The sequence below is a fragment of the Oncorhynchus gorbuscha genome, linkage group LG19 (assembly GCF_021184085.1).
Source record: "Oncorhynchus gorbuscha isolate QuinsamMale2020 ecotype Even-year linkage group LG19, OgorEven_v1.0, whole genome shotgun sequence".
Lineage (NCBI taxonomy): Eukaryota > Metazoa > Chordata > Actinopteri > Salmoniformes > Salmonidae > Oncorhynchus > Oncorhynchus gorbuscha.
The window spans coordinates 25,141,296-25,149,471 of NC_060191.1; positions in this window are offsets into that span (position 1 = coordinate 25,141,296).

Below are 8,176 nucleotides of genomic sequence, written 5' to 3' on the forward strand. Positions count from 1 at the left end.
TGGCTAGGAAAAACTCCCTAGAAAGGCTAAAACCTAGGAAGAAACCTAGAGAGGAACCAGGCTATGTGGGGTGGCCAGTCCTCTTCTGGCTGTGCCGGGTGGAGATTATAACAGAACATGGCCAAGATGTTCAAATGTTCTTAAATGACCAGCATGGTCGAATAATAATAAGGCAGAACAGTTGAAACTGGAGCAGCAGCACGGCCAGGTGGACTGGGGACAGCAAGGAGTCATCATGTCAGGTAGTCCTGGGGCATGGTCCTAGGGCTCAGGTCCTCCGAGAGAAAGAAAGAAAGAGAGAAGGGGAGAATTAGAGAACGCACACTTAGATTCACACAGGACACCGAATAGGACAGGAGAAGTACTCCAGATATAACAAACTGACCCTAACTCCCCGACACAAACTACTGCAGCATAAATACTGGAGGCTGAGACAGGAGGGGTCAGGAGACATGGCCTTGAGATAGAAGCTGTTTTTCAGTCTCTCGGTCCCAGCTTTGATGCACCTGCACCTGTACTGACCTCGCCTTCTGGATGATAGCGGGGTGAACAGGCAGTGGCTCGGGTGGTTGTTGTCCTTGATGATCTTTATGGCCTTCCTGTGACATTGGGTGGTGTAGGTGTCCTGGAGGGCAGGTAGTTTGCCCCCGGTGCTGCGTTGTGCAGACCTCACTACCCTCTGGAGAGCCTTACGGTTGTGGGCAGTTGCCGTACCAGACGGTGATACAGCCCGACAGGATGCTCTCGATTGTGCATCTGTAGAAGTTTGTGAATGCTTTTGGTGACAAGCCAAATTTCTTCAGCCTCCTGAGGTTGAAGAGGCGCTGCTGCGCCTTCTTCACGATGCTGTCTGTGTGGGTGGACCAATTCAGTTTGTCTGTGATGTGTACGCCGAGGAACTTAAAACTTACTACCCTCTTCACTACTGTCCCATCGATGTGGATAGGGGGGTGTTCCCTCTGCCGTTTCCTTAAGTCCACAATCATCTCCTTAGTTTTGTTGACGTTGAGAGTGAGGCTATTTTCCTGACACCACACTCCGAGGGCCCTCACCTACTCCCTGGCGGCCGTCTCGTTGTTGTTGGTAATCAAGCCTACCACTGTTGTGTCATCCGCAAACTTGATGATTGAGTTGGAGGCGTGCGTGGCCACGCAGTCGTGGGTGAACAGGGAGTACAGGAGAGGGCTCAGAACGCACCCTTTTGGGGCCCCGGTGTTGAGGATCAGCGGGGTGGAGATGTTGTTGCCTACCCTCACCACCTGGGGGCGGCCCGTCAGGAAGTCCAGTACCCAGTTGCACAGGGCGGGGTCGAGACCCAGGGTCTCGAGCTTGATGACGAGCTTGGAGGCATATTAACTCTTTGAAGAGTGTGGTCCCTCGGGTTCTTATAGCCTCTGACCAACCTTTGGAGTTAATTTTCACTCAGGCATTTCCTTGGGCCACTCCTTGATGAGGTCCCCCTGGGTTGATGTAGAGTGGTGTGGGCCCTCCGGTCCTTTAGGTCTGTGACAACCGGCACACACATTGCAGTCCTCTGAAGAAATTAAATGTTAACTTTGGGTGCACGACATTGTGAATAAAAGCATGATAATGTTAAGTTAGAACAGACTGGTGTTGTTGAGAAGTGAAGCTTGAGCTTTATAGATACAGTACCAGTCAAATGTTTGGACACAGCTACTTATCAAGGGTTTTTCTTTATTTGTACTATTGTCTACATTGTATAATAATATTGAAGACAATCAAAACTATGAAATAACACACATGGAATCATGTTGAAACCCAAAAAAGTGTTAAACAAATCTAAATGTATTTTATATTCTTCCAAGTAGCCAGCCTTTGCCTTGATGACAGAGTTATCACTCTTGGCATTCTCTCAACCAGTTTCACCTGGAATGATTTTCCAACAGTCTTGAATGAGTTCCTACATACGCGGAGCACTTGTTGGCTGCTTTTCCTTCACTCTGAGGTCCAACTCATCCCAAGCCATCTCAATTGGATTGAGGATGGGTGACTGTGGAGGCCAGGTCATCTGATGCAGCTCTCCATCAGTCTCCTTCTTGGCCAAATAGCCCTTACACTGCCTGGAGGTGTGTTGGGTCATTGTCCTGTTGAAAAACAAATGATAGTCCCACAAGCTCAAACCAGATGGTATGGCGTATCGCTGACTTCAGACAATGGGTGTGGCAGAACGGGCTCCAGCCCATGATGGCACCAGCAGTCCAGTCTATGATGGGATTGTGTCGCTGGAGCCTCAAGAATCTCAATACCACGGGAACCTGAGGAAACTTAATCAGCATAAATTGGATTGCCTCGCTTTGGTTCCCTGATACTCGTAGGTTAATGGGAGTGGTGTTGTGAGTGACCCGGCCTATAGAGCATTCGTCCAGCGCTTTAACATCCATGGGAGTGGAGAGGGGCTGAGTGTGGATGCCCAGCTTGGACGCCAGGATAGCATCCAAAATACTATCATCAGCTCCAGAGTCGATGAGAGATTTCGACTGGCTCCCCGACAGCAACACGGCATGGAAAGGGACGCGAATAAGGGGATAGGAAAAGTTCTCCGTTTGGCCCACCAGAGTACTGCTGGAGTAGTTTACGAGCAGCCTCTCTCCCGGACAACGGAGAATCAAAAACCCTCCAAACGTCCGCCACAAACTCTTGCAGACGCGGACTGTTACTCCCACACCATTGTGGTCCAGGCGAGTGCCCTCTCGGACATTAGCGTTATGATGTACGCTATCCTTGATCCGTCTGAGGGGAACGAAGAAGGCTGCAGCTCGAAAATGATGAAGCACTGGGAGAGAAAAGCCCGGCAGGTTCCTGAATCTCCAGCATAGCTGGAGGTAAGCTGGGAGACTATGGGTGTGACCCGCTGCCAAGTAGGGAATCTGCAGAATTACTCCAGCAATGTATCGAATGCCTGGTCATGGCGTTCTGCCAGGGTATGGAGTCCCTCCATAGGACATTGCAGTAACTCCCCTTGTCTTCTAATGGTGGCTCCTTGCAGGGAGACAGCATTGTGGAGCTGGTCTGAGTCTGCTGGATCAGTCTTGGCCAGTTTGTACTATCAGAACTCAGGATAAGACCCAGATGAAGACAGCTTAAAACATGGAAAATCATGCAGCTCATTAGTTCAGCAATACGTTGCAATATGGCCCAAGAAATTTGTTGGATCAAATTCAACCCACCCTCGTAATCAATTAAGCAATGCAGGCCTACTATGAAACACGTTTCCAATACATACAGTTCCATTTACAACCACAAAAAGCAATAGGCTACCAATAAAAGTAGAATGTAGGCTATCTATTTCTATGATGAAACATACCCATATGTAGCTATACCCATTTGGGTTCTTGCATTGAAATTATGCTGAATTCTTCTTATATCACGCTATACCACAATAAACATTTAAATTCAAATGCGGAGACCATTGAGTGCTTTTGACCAAGAAGTGACGCATCTGCAGTAACCGAGTATTCCAGCCACTCTCTTCCTATGAACCAGTTGCTACTAAAACAACATTTTTTAACAGAAAACCTGCAGCTAGGTTAGGATTCTATAGGCTAACCTGGGATGGCTCCTCTGTTCCAAGATCGTCTGGAACAGTTGTAGGTGGAGCAGGCTGTGGAGCCATTATCTTGGCGGTACTAATGGAAGGCTAGCTGGAGCTCGGGAAGCATCATCACTGCTGGGCTTGGCCGCGGCCTCAGTGGTTTGATTTCTGATATCCATTGCGGTAGTGGCAGATTAGCTGGTTAGAGTGAAATAGGCTAATAACACCAACGGCTTTTACAGCTGGCTAAGAAGCTAACTAAACTCTGTAGTGGTGGGGCGTGAGGCAGAGTTGAGTGAAGCAGCTTGAACTGTAAACTTTACCCAGTCTTTATAAATCTAAATCAAATGTTACAGGCGGAGGTGTATTCCACTTTTCACATAGCCTACCCAGATGAGCAGCGTCATACCTAACCACCCCGTGGCTTTCTGTAGCCCCCCCCCACACACACACACTCTCTCTCCATGACACTGATACAGCACAGATACAGATTTCGCACGCAATTGAGTGACAACTCAATCATTGGATTTTTTGTTGTTGCTATTTTTGTATAGATACAGTAAATGTAAACTGAGGTGGCACACGTTTCAACTGAGGGGGCTAATCCCCCTTGTGGAGCCCGGCCCGATGTTGTCACTGACTCTCTGCACCATATACCATGGTTATACCAAGGCATTTACGTCTCGGATTCGGCCGGTGACACAGCCTTGATTTGCTGGAGCTGTTGGTCTCTTAATTTCGACGCCGACAGTGGACATGGTTTACGACATCCCCAGCCGTTAGCTCAGCACAGCCTCAGGCTTCAATTTTGCCAGCTTGCAGGGTGTTGGTTATTTTCAGTTCCCAGGGGTAGCTGGGCATCAACTATACTTCACTGCACATTAGTAGCAGCCTACTGTAACGACGACGCAGAAAGGAAGCAGGTGCAGATCGCGAGTTTAATAATAATGAACATAAGAGAGTAATAAAACAAGAGCAGCGTCTAGAAATGAAAACAGAACCAATACTACCTGATGACTCAAGTAGGTGAGGGCTAAATGAAGGGAGATTAATCAGGGTGGTGATTAAGTCCAGGTGTGCTTAGTGATGGGGAGCAGGTGTGCGCAATGTGGGTTGCCAGGACAGGTGTTAGTCGACCCGGAGACGTCGAGCGCCGGAGCAGGACGAGGCTTGACATCTACAGTCATAGAAATATAATTACCTCATATTGAGTGTACTCGTGAGTGTGCTGTCAAAATGCTGTCTGACAGACTTTTCTCATTCTAGAAATTCTCTATGAATCCCATTGCACCTTCAGTAGCAGAGTACAATCATTGAGATACTGTTAAGTGCACCCATAAGTGTAATGTTCTAGTCATTCTATTTCTATGGCTACAGTAATAATGTGCTGCTGTAGGCTGCTGTAGCACTGCCTCTTGGATGCCTTCCAATAAAGGAAATAATATGATGGCCAGATATATGTAAAGTAGAAAGGAGCTCCTCCATAGCACAAGCCTGTGTTATTATTGGCTAGCTAAATCAGGCCCCCGGTACAAGGGTTATAATTCAGTGGAGTAGTACAGGCGGTCTCCCTGCACAGTTGTCTGGGTTGCACCTGTAGTTTCTTATTTTCCACTGGGTTATGCAAGGCAGCTCTGTAACACACTACTTTTATCTGGTACAAGTTGTTTTTCATATCACCACCACCCACCCAACTTTAGCACTTAAATTAAAAAATAACCTGGTTTGAATGTTGACACCATATGATCCAGTAGTTTAAACATTTTTTTGAATGGTTTGAAAAACCTTTCTGGGTGTGAACTTTCAACTACCCTCTGTTTTTAAACAAAATAAATTACATTTTCAAGACATTATGTTACTGTATAATTTCATCTTCCTACCTGTGGCCTGCTCAGTTCATGTTTCTAGACCAGCACTAAATCTTACCATTCTTAATTTATCCTCCATCGAAAAATGATTATATAAATGACTCCCACCTCTCGGATCATAGTAAGAACAGCTTCTCTGGGACCCTGGAGAGTTTGAAGGAGTAGGGGAGTGGCCTCTGAGTTATCTGCTATTTGGTCTAATTAAAGAAATATATAGAATCTAATCACAGCGTGACACCCACTTCTGGTTACCCACACTGCCCTGCTGCTCACCTTACTGGTTCAGGTTAAACTCCAGTCCTTGAGGGCCTGATTAGTGTCACACTTTTTCACCATCCCCAGCAAACACAGCTGATTAATCATATTACATTCTAAACTGAAGATCATGATTAGTTGATTATTGGAGTCAGGTGTGTTAGCTGGGGCAGGGGCAAAACTGTGACACCAATCAGTCCCATGAGGACTGGAATTGCCCACCCCTGGGAGGCTAAACTTAGCAAAGGGACAGGAAGTGATCATAGTCGTGATAGAAGTGGTGGTCAAGGCTTGCAGTATATTTGACACAAGTTACTTTTCCAGTTGAGCAGCAAAGGAAATGTACTTCCTCAGAGTTGAGCACTTGAAAAGTGAGCAGGCATGCTGTTTCTCTCATATTCAACTCTGATGCCAGGTATTTCAACACAACCGGAAGTACCTTCTATCTCCTAAACCGCAGAAGATAGACCCCCTGGACCTTCCCACCTGGGCACACACAGGTTGAATCATCATTGTTTCAGTGTAATTTGCCAACGTATTGTGACATGGAATCTGTGTGGGAAATACATTGGATGAAAACAAAAGGTCATCCAACGGTACTGTTTTCATCTCATTTCAACCAGTGTTGTAAACATTGAAATGAGGATAAGCTTAAACTGAAATACATTTACTTAACGTGACAAACAGGTTGTTCCATCAATCTAATTTCAACATAATCATCAGAACAATGTATACGTAGAAATTGCGTTGAAGATTCCACATAGAAAAAGAAATTGTTTTCATTCTATATTCATTATACACTGCGTATACAAGACATTAAGAACACCTGCTCTTCGCATGACATAGACTGACCACGTGAAAGCTATGATATCTTATCACTTGTTAAATCCACTTAAGTCAATGTAGATGAAGAGAAGGAGACAGGTTGAAGAAGGATTTTTAAGCCTTGAGACAATGGAGACATGGATTGTGTAGGTGTGCCATTCAGAAGGTGAATGGGCAAGACCAAAGATTTAAGTGCCTTTCTTAACAGGGTATGGTAGAAAGTGCCAGGTGCACCAGTTTGTGTCAAGAGTTGCAACGCTGCCGGGTTTTTCACGCTTAACAGTTTCCTGTGTGTATCAAGAATAGTCCACCACCCAAAGGATATCCAGACAACTTGACACAACTGTGGAAAACATTGGAGTCAACATGGGCCAGCATAATGGGTGGTTGAAATTATGCTGAATTTAATATTTAATTAGACATACAGTACAAGTCAAAAGTTTGGACCCACTTACTCATTTAAGGGTTTGTCTTTATTTTTACTTTTTATCTACATTGTAGATTAATAGTGAAGACATCAAAACTATGACATAACACACATGGAATCATATAGTAACGTGTTTTTAAAAAATCTAAATATATTGATTTGTACACTCTTGGAATTCTCTCAACCAGCTTCACATGGAATGTTTTTCCAACAGTCTTGAAGGAGTTTCCTTCACCCTGCGGTCCAACTCATCCCAAACCATCTCAATTGGGTTGAGGTATGTTACATCTGCCCCTGCCACGCCCTCTACTTCTCATCCTGTGTCTCCCTAACCTTCTGCCACTCCCCCATTGCTCTCTCCATTCCTCTCTCTGTGTGGGTGTATCTGATTGTGTGAGTGGAGACAGGTGTGCTGGAGTCAGCGCAGATCCCCACCAGCTGAAACCTGTTCCATAATCAAGACCTCTACAAATACTCAGCACTGCCACTTCCACACTGCCAGATTGTAGTCTCTGCTCATTCCGTCTGCTCTAACTCTGGTCCCTGTTGTCAGTCCCGCTTCCCTGGACCCCTGCCCTACTGCTTCCTTGGATTCTGCTTTGGACCTGCTTACCTGCCTGAGCTCCCCCTGGCCTGCACTCCATCACTCCTTCTTCGTCAAATAGCCCTTACGCGGCCTGGAGGTGTGTTGGGTCATTGTCGTATTGAAAAACAAATGGGATGGTCTATCGCTGCGGAATGCTGTGGTAGCCACACTGGTTAAGTGTGCCTTGAATTTCTAAATAAATCACTGACAGTGTCACCAACAAAGCACCATCACACCTCCTCCATTCTTCACGGTGGTAACCATACATGCACAGATCATCAGTTCACCTACTCTGCGTCTCACAAAGACACGGTGGTTGGAACCAAAAATCTCAAATTTTTTCTAATGTCCATTGCTCGTGTTTCTTGGCCCAAGCAAGTCTCTTCTTCTTACTGGTGTCCTTTAGTAGTGGTTTCTTTGCAGCAATTCGGCCATAAAGGCCTGATTCCCGCAGTCTCCTCTGAACAGTTAATGTTGAGATGTGTTGAACTATTTGGGCTGGAATTTCGGAGGCTGGTAAATCTAATGAACTTATCCTCTGCAGCAGAGGTAACTCTGGGTCTTCCTTTCCTGTGGCGGTCTTCATGAGAGCCAGTTTCATCATAGGGCTTGATGGTTTTTGCAAGTTCTTGACATTTTCCGGAATGACTGACCTTCATGTC